The following is an 18054-nucleotide window of genomic DNA, read 5'->3' as shown; positions in this document are numbered from 1 at the left end:
GGTGCCTGTTTGCACAGGGTGGTCACTCCTTGACCACAAGGGAGATTCTTCAGTCTTCTGGTTGCAGTAGAAAGTTGAAGGTCCAGAGTTTTGTTTCAAGTTTCAGTTCAGGATAAATCTAAAGTCTCTAGACCAGAGGTCTTCAATCTGTGGGGCGCGACCCCCAGGGGGGTCGTGGAGTCCTTGGAAGGGGGTCACAGATTCCTGGCTTGGGCTGATCGAGGGTGCTCACGGTGGAGGCCTAATTCACACCGAGGTGTGAAAACCATCAAAGCCTCATTAACAAGTAAAAGATCTTTTAAAGACCTGTCAAGGGTGTGGCTGTGTGTGTGTGTCCCTGAAGCCATTTCGAGCTGGGGGAGGAGGGGAAGTGGGGGGGGGGCGGAGGGGGGCTGGGGGAGCAGGCTGTAGTGTAGCCCTTTGAGGTCAATGGATATTGCGCGCCTGGAGCAGGGAGGCACAGAGATGCCCTCCCATGATCGGGAAAGAAGGAAGAAGACGCAGAGAGATACTGACCCCCTCCTCCACCAATGAGAGAGGCACAGAAAAGGTGGGTGGATGAATGACGGGTGGATGGATGGATGCAAGGATGAAGGATGGATGGGTGTGTGAAATGGTGGGTGGATGAATGATGAATGGATGGATGAAAGGGGGGATGGATGGATGAAAGGGTGGACGGATGGATGAAAGGATGGATGGATGGATGAAAGGGTGGATGGATGAAAGGATGAAAGGGTAGATGGATGAAGGATGTATGGATGGATAAAATGTTGCATGGATGAATGATGGATGGATGGATGGATGGATGTGTGAAAAGATGGGTGGATGAATGATGGGTGAATGGATGGATGAAAGGGTGGATGGATGGATGAAGGATGGATGGAAGGATGTAAGGGTGGATGGGTGAAGGATAGATGGATGAAGGATAGATGTATGGATGTAAGGGTGGACGGATGAAGGATGGATGAAAGGGCGGATGAATGGATGAAAGGGTGGATGAATGGATGAAAGGGTGGATGGATGGATGGAAGGATGAAAGGGTGGACTGATGAAGGATGGATGGATGGAAGGGTGGATGGATGTATGGATGGATAAAAGGTTGCATGGATGAATGACGGATGTGTGAAAAGGTGGGTGGATGAATGATGGATGGAAGGGTGGATGGGTTAAATGATGGGTTTATGGATGGAAGGATGAAAGGGTGGATGGATGAAAGATGGATGTATGGATGTAAGGATGAATGGGTGGATGGGTGAAAGATAGATGAAGGATGGATGTATGGATGTAAGGATGAAAGGGTGGACGGATGAAGGATGGATGGATAGATGAAAGTGTGGATGGATGGAAGGATGAAAGTGTGGACAGATGAAGGATGGATGGATGTATGGATGGATAAAAGGTTGCTTGGATGAATGATGCATGGATGGATGTGTGAAAAGGTGGGGGGATGAATGATGGGTGGATGGATGGATGAAAGGGTGAGTGGGTGGATGGATGTATGGATGAACGGGTGGATGGATGAAGGATGGATGGATGTATGGATGAAAGGGTGGATGGATGAAGGATGGATGTATGGATGGGAGGATGAAAGGGTGGATGGATGTATGGATGGATAAAAGGTTGCATGGATGAATGATGGATAGATGTTTGAAAAGGTGGGTGGATGAATGATGGGTGGATGGATGGAAGGGTGGATGGGTAAAGGAGGGATGTATGGATGGAAAATGAAAGGGTGGATGGATGAAGGATGGATGGATGGATGTGTGAAAGTGTGGGTGGATGAATGATGGATGGAATTGATGAGGTCTAACAGGCGCATTTATGGTTGTCAAAAGATGATGATGAGGAGTACCAGTTTCTAGAAACTTTTGTCGGAAGGGGGTCCTTACCCCTAAAAAGGTTTTACAAGGGGGTCTCGGCATCAAAAAGTTTGAAGAACTCTGCTCTAGACTCAGCTCCTACCTATATACTAATCAAAGGGGCTGGATTACCTGCTAGGTCCCTCCTATGGGTGGGACCAGGGAAGGGGGTGGTTACACCCCTTTCCCTCTGTCCAGTTTCACGCCCGAACTGGGGCTGGAGTGCCCCGGCAACTGGTTTGAACCAGGCTATGCATCGAGCACCTTGTGTGCCCCAGGCAGTGTCTCATTTCATTCAGCCCTCCCTGCCCCAATACACTATGGCCTGTCTGGGGTGGTGCTAGCACCTCCCAAGGCAGGAAATCTATTGTCCAAGCCTCCATCGCTGGAAGGACTCCCAGCAGCAGGAGGTCAGACTTGTGTCTGTGACAGCAGCATCCATTTTGTGATGCTGAGGCTCTGGTTAACTTTAACCGGGATTAACAGGAACATGTCCTCTCCCTCTAGAAGGGTGGAATGCTACCCCCGTCACCAGAACTGTTGAGGGGGTAGTATTCCAAAACATATGACACCTTACACGACCTGTTTCGATAAAGCCAAACCAAAGTTAGCATTCAACCGCGAGGATTATAATGCACTTAAGAGTATACGGTATGGCTATATCATAGAACAGTTATAAGGACATGGTTCCGAAAGCTGCAGACAGGCTCCGCTCATGCTAGAGCCTCATCTCACATAAAACCAAGCACTCTGCCTTCAAGATTGTTAAGGCCTGCTATAGGAGTGACTTATAGGTATATATGTGTCTATATGTAATGGTAGGTATAGGGATACTATACCTAAGCAAGGGGTGATTACATGACCTTGCCCCAGCTGAGTGATCAGCCAGTTGCGTCAATGTGGATGGCCTGCCAGGGGTGGCATAATACATGCTACAGCCTCTGGTAAGCCTTGGATGCACCTATGCCCTGGGTACCTAAGGTACACTATACAGGGGCTCACAAGGTGACCCAATTTCCAATTGGATATGTACCTAAAGTACATGGTATGAATTTAGAGAGAGAACAGCTGGGCTGTGGGTCTGATCAGCAGGCCCACAGCCACACTAAAGTCGAAAAACCAGTCAAGCAAAGCAAAAAGTGGGGGTGACCATAGGAAGCAGACCCTACTCTCCTACAGCAGGTATGGGGTTCCCCCAGGTTACAAAAATGTTACAGCATATTTATCAAGGGGCACAGGTTTTTATTCTAACCTAGCCGGAATAGTCAATATCAACTGGAGAACTAGGCAAGGGGCAGTCTTTGCCCCGTGGTTTTTACTTTTTTATTAAAAAAACCTAGCCTCCAAAATTCGAAACAATATGGAGATTAAAGCAGCAATTCTAGGAATGGCAAAACTAAAGCTCTTTGTGGATGACATCATCCTCTAGCTTAGCTCAGAAAGACAGAATATAGAGCTAACATTGGCAGAATTTGGACAATTCGAACTCATTGGAGGGTAGAAAATTAATCATAGCAAGACTGAGATTTTAATTATCAATACGAGTGACTATCTCCCCGAAAATGTAAGGCAACAAGCCCTTAATCCTAATACAAAACTATATTTAGGGATGTATGTTACTAATAAATACTGGGAACTTTATCAACTGAACTATGAAGCTTAGCAGAACAACATTTTTAAATTGCTAGAAGAGTGGTTGTGATTACCCCTCACATTGATAGGCCATGTGGTCCTTATAAAGATTTTCTTTTTGTCCTCATTTGCGTACGTGGCTCCAATCTGTCAAAACAAAAAACTGCAGCGGAGCAGAGAATCAGGCAGTGCCTCTATACTGACTCAGCTTCAGCTGGCAGGGATAGCGTAGGAGGGATGGTGGCCAAATCCCTTCAGTATCAACTGGCAGGCCGTGAAACTCTAGCATGCGGGCTGTTCTGTTGGACATTAATGCCCGGGATACCAGGGCCCTTTAAGCAACACCACTTCTGTAGCGGAGCCAGAAGGTAAGCCATGTCTGCATTAATCATTGGACCTGGGGAAAAAAAGAAAAAAAAAAAAAAAAGCTCATATATATAATGAAGCTGCCATTTTAGATTTTACTGCCCATTTACTTGACTCTAAGGGATCTACTGATAATTTCCTTTTGGACAAAATGGTGCAGGAGGCTGGCTCACAGATCCCTGAATTTTCAAAAACAGCTAAGCTCCCCAAAGAAACTAGGTATAAGACTTTGCAGGAATACTCATTTAGACTTCAAACTTTTTATTCAAAATAGGCTTGCGCCACAGGGTTTTATTACTTAAAACTAGCTGAATGTAAATGCGTGGGCCTCCAAATACAAACCAGCCATTTAAGGTCCTGGCTAGGACCGGAGCAAGCTCTTCTTTTTTGAATATATACAAATTTCACATTTATTGAATAAGCACAGCCTCCCATCCAACTCTGGTACAACTTTGCTCGTAACTGCCCTATTTAGAGCAAAGTTAAGAGGGGTAGGAAACTGGTATAGTCTTTTACGCTCCCAAGGAGAATCAATGGTGGTCAATACATTTCTAGAAAAGGTTACCCAGGAGACACAATGTACGTTCTCTATAAGCGATTGGCAGGCCATATCACAACTAGGCAGTAAGGTACTCTCACTCTTTTGTCAATCCATATGCTCCTTTTCCATCTGATGCTCTTCCAACCCTGCACTGGATCCCCGCTTGCATTTACTACCTGCTATGAATCTGTGACAAATCCCCCCAGAGTTGGGCAGTCCGGACAGAGTCTGAACCAGTAAATCTTGAAACGCTTGGTTATTCCCCATTCCACTCCACATTTAGATGCGGGGATACTGTCCAGATTCCATACCAGAGGGTACTCTGGTGAGGTAATAAGACGAGCCAAAGAAAGAACTTTAAAGTTGAAACGTTCCGATACTCTGAAACCAAGTAACAAATTAAAGAAGAGCAAGAACTATAAAGTCAGTTTGGTGATGAATTACCATCCGTGGTCACATAAATTATTTATGATACTTAAACGAAACTGGCCACTATTAGTGGCGGATAAAACACTGTCGGTACATATCTCTAGTTCCCCTAGTATAACATATAGAAGGGGCAAAACGATCCAGGGTATGGTAAGTCTGAGTTATCCAACACAATCAAGGACAAAAACTATGTGGCTAAGGGAACTGAATATTGGATCCCATGTGTGTGGAAACTGCAGTATGTGCAGGATGGCTATGAAAGGAGTTAAGGAATTTAGATATAATGGCTCGCGAACCTTTCGGATCCGTCAACATATAGACAGCATGACTAAGTATGTAGTATATGTGATTGTCTGCAAAAATCTATGTAGGCAGTACTGTTCTCCAATTGAAGGAAAGAATGGCTGAGCATTTTCGTGCTCCAAAAAATCTGGATATTAGATATCTGATAGAATGCCATGCAGCAAACTGCCCTGAGCAAAAGAAGAAACTAGGATTTCAATTTCATGGCATTGAAGTCATATTCAATTATGCCAGAGGCGGAGATAGAGAGCATAAGCTGAGGCAATGCGAAGCCCGATCGATACTTAGGCTTCGAGCTGTAGAGTGTGGAATTAATGTAGATCAGGAACTGCACTATTTTCTCTAATATGATATACATGTATGTCCTCCATGCAACTGAATACCCATGATGTGTTTATGCCTCTGATCTGAATCTTGTCAATGTGATTCTGCAACTGTAATGTATACCTTGTATGAATTGAGGCTTCAATTCATCTATAAGAACGGCTCTTGGATTGTGAGTTATGTATTCTGGTGAAATTTTTGTGACTATCTCTCTGATGTAAATTTTGACATGTGATTATAGAACTATATGTGCACCTTTTACTACTTTGAGACTAACATATGAACAACGAAATGGTCCCATGTTTTTTAGTCAGGTGATGTGGCACATATTCGAAGTCAATTTGCACCTATGAGGAATATATGATTTATAATGGATTGATACATCTTTATGCAAAAGAATTGTGGATTATAATCGCACTTGGTGTGGCTTTTTGCCTTCTGTTTTCTTTTTTTTTCTTTTTAATTTTTGAAAACCTTTATTCAAAACAGAGCACACAGCTATTCAGCCTGACATCCCGGAGGCAAGGCAGCATGGGTAATATGAGAGAAATAGTGCCAAAAGATCTAGACATAATCATCGAAGGTTATTTTTATATTAAGATGAAAAATTCAACGAGAGGGCACCCAAGGGCGCGAAAATGGCAATAGAGTCAATTCGAAGAAGGGCGTCAGGGATGGGTAGGGGAGGAAAGGCAGGGAAGTGAACATCAAGGATAAGATGTCGGAATGGAAAGGAGGGGGGGGGAGAACCAGGAGAATGCAGTACATCAGAGCTCAGTTGGCGTTACAGGTCAGGGTGACACATTGTCGTGCAGATTGACTGATTCAGGCGGCAAGCACACTTCTCCCCTGTACTCATTCCATGCCCCCCAAATTTTATTCCAAGTTTGAGGTCTCCCTCTTGCCACATAGACTGTCTTCTCCCGGAACATGCGCCAGTCCATGTTGGCTTTCCACTGTACCACCAGGGGGGCCGTGGACGCACCTCACTTCTGAGCTATGTCCCTTTTGGCCACCATGTTCCCAAGGGTCACCCACCTAGTCTGCGCAGCGCTGTGGTCAGAAGGCTCCCATACGTTCAGAAGGCATCTACGGGCTTCCGCGTGGGCAACCACGCCAGTAACTTCCTCCATGACTCGGTGCACTCTCCTCCAGTAGTAGGCTATAACTGGGCATTCCCAAAGGATGTGCAAGAAAGTGGCGAGGGCTCCGCAGCCTCTACGGCAGAGACCGTCAGGCGAGAATCCCATGCGCATTAATCGAGGCCCCGTCATATACACCCGGTGCAGGATCTTAAATTGCACGAGGCGAAGACGGGCGGAAATTGCAACCTCCTTAGGGGAGGAAATAGCGCTTTGCCAATCTTCATCGTCTAGTTCAAGGCCATCCGCCACCCACTGGTCCCGCAAGCTAAGGAGGAGATCTGTGCGCACGTTAATCAATTTTTTATATGAAAGGGAGATCGCGCTGTCCGGCATGTGCCCATCCAGTATCCTGTCCTCCAGAGGGGAGCTCTCAGGAATGTCGCCGTCCGGCGGTGAGGCCGAGAGCAGCGCGTGTCTCAGTTGAGCGTAACGGAAAAACTCCGTCGCACCCAGCTGGTATTCGGTTTGCAACTGGGGGAAGGTCTTAATCGAACCTCTGGAGAGCATGTCTTCAACCCTGCTGATGCCGATGAGGTCCCACTTATCAAACCCCTTGGTGTGCCATAGTCTACCCAGGATGTCCGAATCAAAGAGGGGAGTGAATCTAGTGAGTCTGCCTTGCCAACCTTGTGCCTTAGTGACCGTCCGCCAAGTGTGGACCGCCGTCCGTGTAGGGCCCGTCAAACGCCGGTCGAAAGACTTCGAGTATAGGGCCCGATAGTAGTTGCCGTCGCCCATCAGCCATCTATCCATGGCATAGCCGGGACTACCCACAGGGCCGTAGAACCCGTGGTTGAGGGCAGCAAGTTGAGAGGACCAATAGTAGCGGCGCACATCTGGGAGAGCGATACCACCGTCGTACCATGGAAGCGTGAGTTTGTGGATGGCAACACGGGGCCGACAATCCCAGAGAAGGGTCCGCAGGAGGCCTTCAAGGTCTCGAAAGTAGCGCGCCGGGACAGGGTCCTGGGCATTTTGCAGGGCGTACAGGAACCTGGGCAGGGACATCATCTTAAACAGCGCGGCACGGCCAAGGAGGGAGAGCGGAAGCTTACGCCAGCTGTCTACATCACGCTGTAGACGCTGGAGAGGAGGGAGTAAGTTGAGGTCGTATCGCAACTTGGGTTTACCAGAGATATAGATTCCCAAGTACTTGAAGCCGCGTGTGGCAATCTGAATGTTGCAGCCCCTGGGAAGCCGTGGAGTATCTCCTTTAAGGACATACAGGGACGATTTGGCCCAGTTTATAATCAGACCAGAGTACCGTCCGAAGAGTCTGATCACATCACAGGCCACGATGAGAGATCTGCAGGGGGAAGTCAAATAAAGCAAGATGTCATCGGCATACAAGGATACCCTGTCTTCGAAGCCAGGGGCCCAAGCAATGCCGCGTAGGTCGGGATGCCCACGCAATAGGGCTGCGAGCGGTTCAAGGGCCAAGGCGAACAAAAGGGGCGACAGGGGACAACCCTGTCTGGTACCTCGATGTAGGGGGAATGGCGTCGACAGGCGGCCGTTGACCGTAACATTAGCCATCGGTTCAGCGTACAGTAGCTTCACCCAGCTCACAAAGATCGGCCCAAATCCAAGTTTGGACAGCACTGCCCAGAGGTATGGCCACTCGAGAGAATCGAAAGCCATCGTGGCGTCGAGGGACGCGAGGACAGCTGGCTCTTCGAGGGTGTGGGCTCTAGCCATGACACCGTGAAGGCGGCGTAGATTGAGAGCGGTGTTTCGGTGGGGGATGAATCCCGACTGGTCAGGGTGTACGAGGTCGCTAATAACACCAATCAGCCGGTTGGCGAGCAACTTGGCGAGGACCTTGGGTTCCACGTTAAGGAGAGAGATAGGACGGTACGATCGACAGACGTGACGTGGTTTACCCTCCTTGTGGATGACCACAATGGTAGCCAGCCGCTGATCCATGGGGAGACAGCCCCTCTCAAAGGATTCCAGGAACATTTTCCGCAGGTGCGGAGACACCGCATCCGGGCGGATTTTATACAGTTCAACCGGAATGCCGTTAGGCCCAGAGGCCTTACCGGTCCGTAAGGAGCGAATCGCCAAAGCAATCTCGTCAGCGGTGATGTCCCTATCCAAGTCCGCTCTCTCGTCCTCAGAAAGGCAGGGAAGTTCAATATCCGAGAGGAAAGCCGACGAGTCCGCCTCAGAAAAGTCCGAAGCAGACTCATAGACTCCCCGAAAGTAACCAGCGAATGAGTCGACAATGGCACTCGGGTCCGTAAGGACCACACCGTCGTCTCCCAGGAGTTCAGGCACCACGCGACTGGCCACCTCCCTCCTGTCCAACCAAGCCAGCAACTTCCCAGCCTTGTCGCCCACATCATACACTCGGCCCTGCTGTTCTCTGGCCAGAGTGAGTGCGGCATTCGCGGCCAAATCGTGGTACTCCGCTTGCTTCAGCGAGAGGGTATGCAAGATAGAGGGGTCTGGCTCGGGCCCCAACTGGGACTCGAGACGCAGGATCTCCTGCTCAACAATCAGCAAGTCAGAATCACTAGTCCGGCGGGCCTCTGCGATGAGCGCCTGGGCCTCACCCCGGAGCACCGTCTTAAAGGCCTCCCACAGCGTAACGGCCGACCCAACCGAGCCCACGTTTTCAGAAAAATAAAGATCAATGGCTTTGGCCAGGAGAGAGCGGGTCTTGATGTTGTGGAAATACCACGGGTTGACCGCGGCCGGTCGCTCCGACAAGACCACCCCAAAGTCGAAAGAGATCCATAGCGGGGAGTGATCAGAAATGCCCCGTGCCAAGAAGCGGGCTTCGGAAACGGCCGATGCGTGCGACGCCAATGTGAGGACATAATCGATGCGAGAAAGACTCCCATGTGCACCCGAAAGAAAGGAAAATTGACGGAGCGTGGGATGTAGAAGACGCCAGCCATCTACCAGGCCCATAGACTCAAGAAAGGAGGACAGCCACATCTGGGGGTTACGTAGGTCCCGGGGCGGTTGGCGATCAAGCAGACCAGAGCAAACCGAGTTAAAATCACCCCCCACTATTAACAGGCCATCCGGCATAGACAAGATGGCACCACCAAGGTCATGAAAGGTACTGGATTGGAGCCCCGGGGGGACGTATACAGAAAACAACGTGAGGGAACGCCCTTCCCATCTACCAGCCACGGCAGCGTAACGCCCCCTGTCGTCAATCAAGGTGACATCTATCTCTAGGGGAAGGGACGCGTGCATGAGGATACCCGCCCCCCGGGAACCGGAAGAGAACCCGGAATGTGCCACCATTTTGTAGCCTTTGCGATTCAAAGCTTTACATGTGTTTCCCACCAGGTGCGTCTCTTGAAGGAGGACAACATCAGGCATGTGACGTTTGATCAGTTGTATCACCACCCCTCTCTTAACTCGGTCACCCAACCCGTTAACATTCCAACTGAGAATTTGTAATTTTCTACCCCCCATCCCCCCGCAGCCCGCCCCACCCAGTCCCACTAGACACCCGCATCAAATACAGTTCAGGAGCATAAATGACCCATTGCCACAAAAAAGAAAGAAAAGAAAAACCAGCAAACAAGATAACTCTTCCCAACATACCCCCCACCCTGCACCCCTGCATCAGACTAAAAAGCCCCCCCAACCAGCAGTGTGCCTGTCGCCCCATTAACTACTCTACGAAAGACCCAGAGGAGTAAGGAATCTCCATGAATACGTCCCGCCACCCACCATGTAAACGAAGGAGAGTCAGTTATTTAACGAGTCCCAGTTCCGGCAGTCATTCGAGGCAGGGGTAGCATCAGCTCCTTGCTCAGTCTCACCGTTCCGCTCCGCCCGAGGCGCCCCCAACTTCATCCTCCTGTTCATCCCGACGTGGCGAAACCGTGTCCAACCATTCACTGACGTTTTCAGGATAGTCAAAGAAAAGGGCACGTCCCTTATGTTCAACACGGAGTTTCGCGGGGAACATCATTGAGTATTTGAGACCCAAGTCCCTGAGGCGTCTCTTCACTCCCGCGTAGCTCAGGCGTTGGCGCTGTACCAACCTGGTGAAGTCCGGATAAAAGTGCACCTCCGCATTCTGGTATTGGAGTGGCCCATGCGATCTGGAAGCTTGTAAGATCGCGTCGCGGTCCCTGAAGTTGAGGAGGCGCGCCACAATTGGTCGCGGCGTCGCCCCCGTCTTCGGCGGGCCACCCGGTACCCGGTGGGCACGTTCCACCGAGAAAAAGTTGCTCAGTCCAGAGGGCGCCAAATAGGTTTTAACCAAGTCCTCCACAAAAAGGTCAGTCGCAGCATTCTCGGACCCCTCCGGTACCCCAACTATGCGGACGTTCTGTCGCCTGGCTCGCCCCTCAAAGTCCTCCAGCCGCCTCGAGAATAAATCAGTGGTCGTCCGCAGATTACGGACCTCAGTCTGTAACTCGGAAACGTCGGAGGTTAGGCTGGAGGTCTTGATGTCAAGCGCCTTCACACGCTCGTTGGTCTTGCCCAAGTCGGCCCTTATAAGGGTAATATCAACGGCCATAGAGTCTACTTTGTGGTTCAGGGTTTCGTGCTGTTGTTGCATGTCGGCCCGGAGGCTCGTGATGGCACCCATGATGTCCACGAGGGTGGGGTCCGATCCATCCGGCGGGCTAGTCAATGGGGCCCCTTTAGAAACGGCCCCCGCTGTAGGCGGTGATTTGAGATTCACATAGCGCTCAATGCGATTTTGCTCTGTTTGCGACTTGCCCCGGCCACCCTTGTTCGATGTCCTGTCCGGGTCACCTCTGCCCGCCATGATGGGTACGAGAGAACAAAGGCAAGGTGGCCACAAGTCCGGGTCCGCAGCCGAAAGGCAGGCAGGGCCAAGGAGACAAGACCAGGGTGTAGAAGGCACAAGCAGGGACACAATCACTCCACCACCGAGGGCGGCAGGCGGTCCCTACGCAGTCCGATCGTGCGAAGTGGCGAAGTCCGGAGGGACAATGGCACCGTCACGGAGCGGAGTTCAGCTCGACGTAACTCTGGATAGGAACCACCGATTTGGAAGCCGATTGCAGTCCCCGCCTCAGCAGACCACCAGCAATACAATTCCACCAACGTGGATCAGGATTTCAGGCAGGATAGTTGCGGTGGGTCGGACGGTCCACGGAGCTCCGAGCTTACGCGGCCATCTTGGTCGCCCGCGAAGCTCCTCCCCCGCCTTCTGTTTTCTTCTCCCTTTTTCCCTTCAGACCTCCTATTTCCAGGTAATGTAATATTCTGTTTAATAGTTTATATTGCTTGATTTTACCTAGCCGAGACTGGAAGATTGATGACGCAGTCTGAACATGCGAGCACACTTTTGACCTATGTGCCCGTCTCCTTTGACTTAACGCAGTTTTGACATTGGGGATCACGTGAGGACAGTTACGAAATAGAGTGGGTACACTTATTTAAGATTATATTCTAGACGCTATTTATTAATTGTTTGGCGTCTGTTGGTGAATGTTAATTTACGTTGCAATCGTAATTTATTATTCGTGCCAATCGACTATTGGATTTTATGAGATGAGGTTATATGGATTTAAGAATATAAGTGTGGCTTCTTCGTAGTGGGGTGTTATTCAAAGTATTATAACATTATTTTTATACTCTAATATGGTGCCTATCACTGACTCCAGACCGGTATTGAAGTCCGTTTTCTATTTTTTATTTTCTATTTTTGAGGCGGAACATGTTCATTGGCGCCGGATATTTAAACGAGCATCTTGTGCCTCTTCGGTTCGCCTCGATATTGGAATTACTGAAGATGATGATGGGAGTACTCTCCTAGGTAAGGTTATCTGTGGGAGGAAGTTCGTTTCCTTCGTGGCTGGTAACAATATCGCATTGGGCGTACAGATATGTTGTGAGTTATGCATGAAATGCGCTATTCTTTACTATATTGGCGACTCAAGTAGGACGCACAGGTATCCTAGATTCGGGTGCATTATTTACTCTGTCGTATGATTAGGCTGCTTTTATTAGATTGCGTGTTGTGGTATGATTTTGTATTTGCGAGGTGTTTAATGTATGTGTCCCCTTAATTATTATGACTGTTCGAAAGACATAACGCCAGTCTATTCACAAGAGGGACCATTATTTATATGGGTTTATAATCTCGATGTCTAGCTAAATGTACCATGGATTCAGCTATATCCTTACTCTTTAGGATGTCGAATATCTGCAAAATGTATCACACTCTCTATATATATGGTGCTGCAGTACTTAGTGTTAGATCAATAATGCTGCTTTAGGATTATTTTACTGCAAGTATGATTTTTCTCTTTCTCAGTGTACTTAGTAAATTTGATAAGTGATTCCATTTTCTATTTTCTATTTTCTGAAATTTCTATATTCACTTCTTTGCATTACAACGGATATATGAACTGTATGAAGGTAACTTACTCTATGAAGGAGCCCTTTCCCTAGCGGGATATCTCATAACGGCCCTTAGTTCCCCTAGGTTTGGCACTAGCCTTATTTTAATTGGTCAATATCATATTATAGTGATATTACAAGTGAGACCAATTGCTCCCGTTTGTAAGACCCTAAATATGTAAGGCTTTATCTGACTGAACTTTATATGAATACTGATGCTAGAAACCTATGGATATAATTTCTCTCTTTAGATATTGGACTTCTAGATGAGGATGGAAATGTGACTGGTTTGAGGAGAATTGATTTTATCTAGGTATATAGAACCGCATCATCACTTAAATTACCACCTATTATCCTGGTTGTGAACTGATTCCTCCTCATGCTTCTTTTGTATTCCACTAGCTTTGTATTATACAGGACCATATGGACCATAGACAGGTTATACCTGGAATGTGGTGTACTATCTTGTGAGGAATTTTTATGTCAGTCAGTCAGTCAGTCATAAGCTTTTATTCGATATGCAGAGATATCTTATAAGCACATTTACAATACAATCATAACAATGCACACAATAAAAAGAACATAGCTATAAGAGTCAGTATAAGAACTCGTTAAAAAGGATAAAAGGACTTAAAGTGCCCAAGGATAATTTAGCTAAAAAAGAATTAAACCGCTACTGACAATCTCTTACAACGAATAAGCCAAAACTGTTTTAAAAATGTTGCTGTTCCACACACAATGGAGGGGGAAGTGTCCGTAGTTAGAATACGCAAGGCTTCCAGGTGGCTACGTGTGCCCAAGTTCCGGCAAAGAGGTTTCAACCAAAAAGACCTAGGCCTTGCATAATCCGGACATTCAAATAGGACATGTGCGATGGACTCAACCCTACTCGGGCAACATGCACAATTGGGGGAAGTACGGGCCGCTGATGTCCATTTTGATACCAAAGCACCCAGGGGGAGGGATCCAACTCTAAATTTAAAATAAAGGGCTCGGTCAAAGGGGAGGGTAATCAAGTCAAGGTAGGGTTCAAAGGCAACGATATCCTTGATTTGTAAGAAGGCAACAGTGGACTTGCAGTGGTTTCCCCCAGGCCGTCAGCATAGGATTTTAGCTCTTCACCCCTCCAAATTCGTGTCCATAGTAGGAGCGGGCGGAGCTGGGCTTGATCTTTAATGTTTTTACAGCCTGTATCCAACAGCACTGGTACAGATGGAGTGCTCAGTGGAATAGAGATAAAGGATTTCAGCAACTTGCTCTCCGCTGTCGCTAGGGCATCCAAACGGCAGTGGCCCCACAATTCGGCCCCATACAAGGCTGATGTCACTACTTTGACCTTGTAGATGTCGATTACTGGGGTAAGTGATCTCCTGGGTGAGGCCCGGAACTCCCTCATGAGAGCTCCTCCTACTCTCCTATGGTTGAGGACCATTTAGTCAATGTGGTTTGCCCAAGACATCCTATTAGTAATCCGGATACCGAGGTAATCGAATTCGGCCACTTTCTCTAGGGGAACAGAGTTAAGTGTAGGTGGGCGGCCCAGTTTCCTAGGTGGGTTTAGGACTAAGTATTTTGTTTTGTCCACATTTATTGTTAAGCATTTAGCAGCACAAAACTCCTGGAAACGCGTTAACAATTTCTGCAGGCCTTGGGGGGTCTTCGAGATCAGGAGCGTGTCGTCCGCAAAAAGCAAGGTGGGGATGCGGACTCCTCCAAGACAGGGGGCGTCAGCTGGTTCTTGTTGAAGATGTTTTACCACCCCATTCACATATAGTGAAAATAGGGTGGGCGCCAAGACGCAGCCCTGTCTTACGCCCCTGGACACTGGTATCTTTTCAGTGAGCTCTCCGTTTTTACCCCAACGGACCTGTGCAAAGGTATGGGCATGGAGGCTAAAGAGGAGGGACAAGATGTAAGGGGGTAGTCCCAGCTCATAGAGCACCCTCCAGAGCTCTTCCCGGGGGACTAGGTCAAAGGCAGTCTTCAGGTCAATGAAGGCCAAGTATAGAATGCCCTTGCCTAGTTCCACCACCTTCCACCCCAAAAGTAACAACCTAAACACCTGCTCTATTGTCCCCATTCCCGCCCGAAAGCCTGCCTGAAAGTCTGATAGGATTTTGTTCTCCTCCACCCAGTGGAGAATCCTACCAAGGATAGCTTTACCAGCTATCTTTTGGGTGGAGTCTATCAGACTTATAGGGCGGTAGTTCCCCGGGGTTTCCCTACACCCTTTTTTGTAGATCGGGACCACAACCGCCCCTTTCCAGGATTCTGGCACTGCCCCTCCTCTCATGATGGCATTTAGGAGAGTGGCAATGACCCTTCCCCATTCCACTGGGAATGCCCTCATGAGGTCCCCCGGAAGGCCGTCTGGGCCCGCCGCCTTGCGAGGCGCTACCCACCCTATAACCCCCTCAATCTCTAAGGGAGTGAAGAGATCATAGGCGTGAGGTTCAATCACTAGAGTAGGGTTTATCCCAACATTCAATTCCCCATCTGGAGGGAGGTATAAGGTCCCAAAATGTTCAACCCAATTTTGGGGGGGGATATTGCAGGGTCTCATAGATGCATCGGGTTTGTTCCGTGTGCCTATGAGATTCCAAAAGGCCCTTGAGTCCCTACTTTTACTGGCCTGGAGCAGGTCTTCCCAGAATTTGTCTTCCCACTCCCTCCTAGCAACTTGGATGGACTTGTTATAGGCCTTCCTTGCTTCCTGTATCTCACTTCGGGCTTTGTGCTTAACTGCCTCTACTAACTTTGCCTTGTGGACCCTGCAAGTTTGGGTGTACCAACCAACAACTGGTTTTTTTAATTCTTTGTTGCCCGACTTGCAAGGGTGTGCGGTAAACACTTTAGTTAAGGCTTCTACCAAGGAAACAAATAGCCCACTGACACAGCCTGCCCCTTCTAGGGATGTTCTGAGGGTTGTTACCGCTTGATTTAAGAGGGTTTGAATTTCCCCTACCTTTGCCTCGGAGAGTGCCAATTTCGCCCATTTTATACGTCTGCCGCAAAGGGAGACTTCAGACTCGTCCGGGCGTGCGGCTACCGGGTTAATGTTGACCTTCCTTAAAGGGCGCCACCACTGGTCCATGCTTAGAGAGAGTGAGTTGTGGTCACTTTCAGTCGTGGGGACCACCTGCATGTCCCTTACGTAAGACCATAGGTTTACATCTATTAGAAAATAATCTAGCCTGGAGGTATGCCCTGGTCTATTGAACGTATGGGCACCCCCCCTATCCGAGGGTGTCCTCCCATTAGCTGCCCTTAGGTTAAATTCGAGGCTCAGGGAATATATCTGGAGCGCCACTTCTATCCACCTTCTAATCGGTGGGATTTCCAAGGCCGGGATCCCCAACCTTATTTCCCCTAGGTTTGGCACTAGCCTTATTTTAATTGGTCAATATCATATTATAGTGATATTACAAGTGAGACCAATTGCTCCCGTTTGTAAGACCCTAAATATGTAAGGCTTTATCTGACTGACTTTATATGAATACTGATGCTAGAAACCTACGGATATAATTTCTCTCTTTAGATATTGGACTTCTAGATGAGGATGGAAATGTGACTGGTTTGAGGAGAATTGATTTTATCTAGGTATATAGAACCGCATCATCACTTAAATTACCACCTATTATCCTGGTTGTGAACTGATTCCACCTCATGCTTCTTTTGTATTCCACTAGCTTTGTATTATACAGGACCATATGGACCATAGACAGGTTATACCTGGAATGTGGTGTACTATCTTGTGAGGAATTTTTATGGTGAGTTAATGGCCTAATTGTCCATTCATGATATAATAGGATCGAACTTGCCTCCTATTTCCCCCAAAAAATATATAAGGGATAAAGTACACCCTGCCATACATGATAAGGATATTTCAAGTCACCGGAGTTCTATAACCATATAGAGGAATGAGGCAGAAGGCAGAGTTCCTTTAAACGGTTATGGAACTGCGAGGTGACTTGCAATATCCTTATCATATACATTAGGGGGTACTTTATCCCATGTAATACATGTTCACATCATCCCCTTTCTCCCAAGCCACTTAAAACAAAGTTTGTGCATAGCTCTTTCGTATGAAAGCGCAAGCATGTTAGGAAACATAAATAAAAATAAAACTTCTAGTGCAAAATTAAATACATCAAAAAACGGTTAAATGTTTGTTGCAAACGATATTCAAGAAAAGTTCAATACAAGTCAGTTTTAGCTTGGAGTGAATAGAAACATGCAGAACGAATCTAGCTTTTCTCTATATAAGGAGTGCAAAAAATAAACATTCTCTCTGCTTGTCATTGTAAGCTATAAAAATAGAGCAGAAGAAAGAAATGCAATGTCCCCTTTGTTGCTTTAAACAACTGCTGCAATCATGCTCCGTGACCTGACCTGCCTTTCACCTTGGCTGCTGGCAGCTGTTATTGTGAAGTCAGAACTCTACTTTCATAACTTATAATAGTCAAGTAATGAAGTCTATTCTTTATAATCAGACTGGATGTGTGACGTGTTTATTGATTATAAAGAAATTAAGAGTCTGCCATTTATACAGGGATTATAGAATCCCGTGCATTATTATAAAACTACGTACATATAAACATATATGGAGGTCCTTTCATCAACCCTCTTAATCCATTGGTTTATTAGTCTCTTTCATGGTTTTCTTCCACCTGCCACAGCATATTGCCTGGGGCATCGGGGCAGTCCATTTCATCCATTGGCATCTTTTTTGATCATGTGTGCTGCAACCTGAAAAGGGATGTACTTCAGTTCCAGAGCTTCTGGACCACTTCTTTATATTTGGTAGCTTTGCCATAATTTGCAAATAAATCAAAACTGCATGCATGCCAAGGCAAGACCTTTTGGCTTTGCCAATGCTTGATAAAATTGGTGAGCATTGTCACTGAAGACATAATATATCTTGCAGTCACCGCAACATTGTAGTTCTACTTTTGAGGCAGTGTCATGTCTCAGTGCTCCGTTTATAACATCCGGTCACCCTATTCCAGGTGTCTCGAATGAGTAGCCTGTGAGCTACCTGTGAGTGGCTCTCCTGTGTGCAGCTCAGCCTACGACTATCAAAGCTTTTGCTTTGTTG

Source organism: Lissotriton vulgaris, chromosome 1_1 (genome assembly GCF_964263255.1).
Source record: "Lissotriton vulgaris chromosome 1_1, aLisVul1.2, whole genome shotgun sequence".
In the NCBI taxonomy this organism is placed as follows: Eukaryota; Metazoa; Chordata; class Amphibia; order Caudata; family Salamandridae; genus Lissotriton; species Lissotriton vulgaris.
This window is presented reverse-complemented; position numbering follows the sequence as displayed.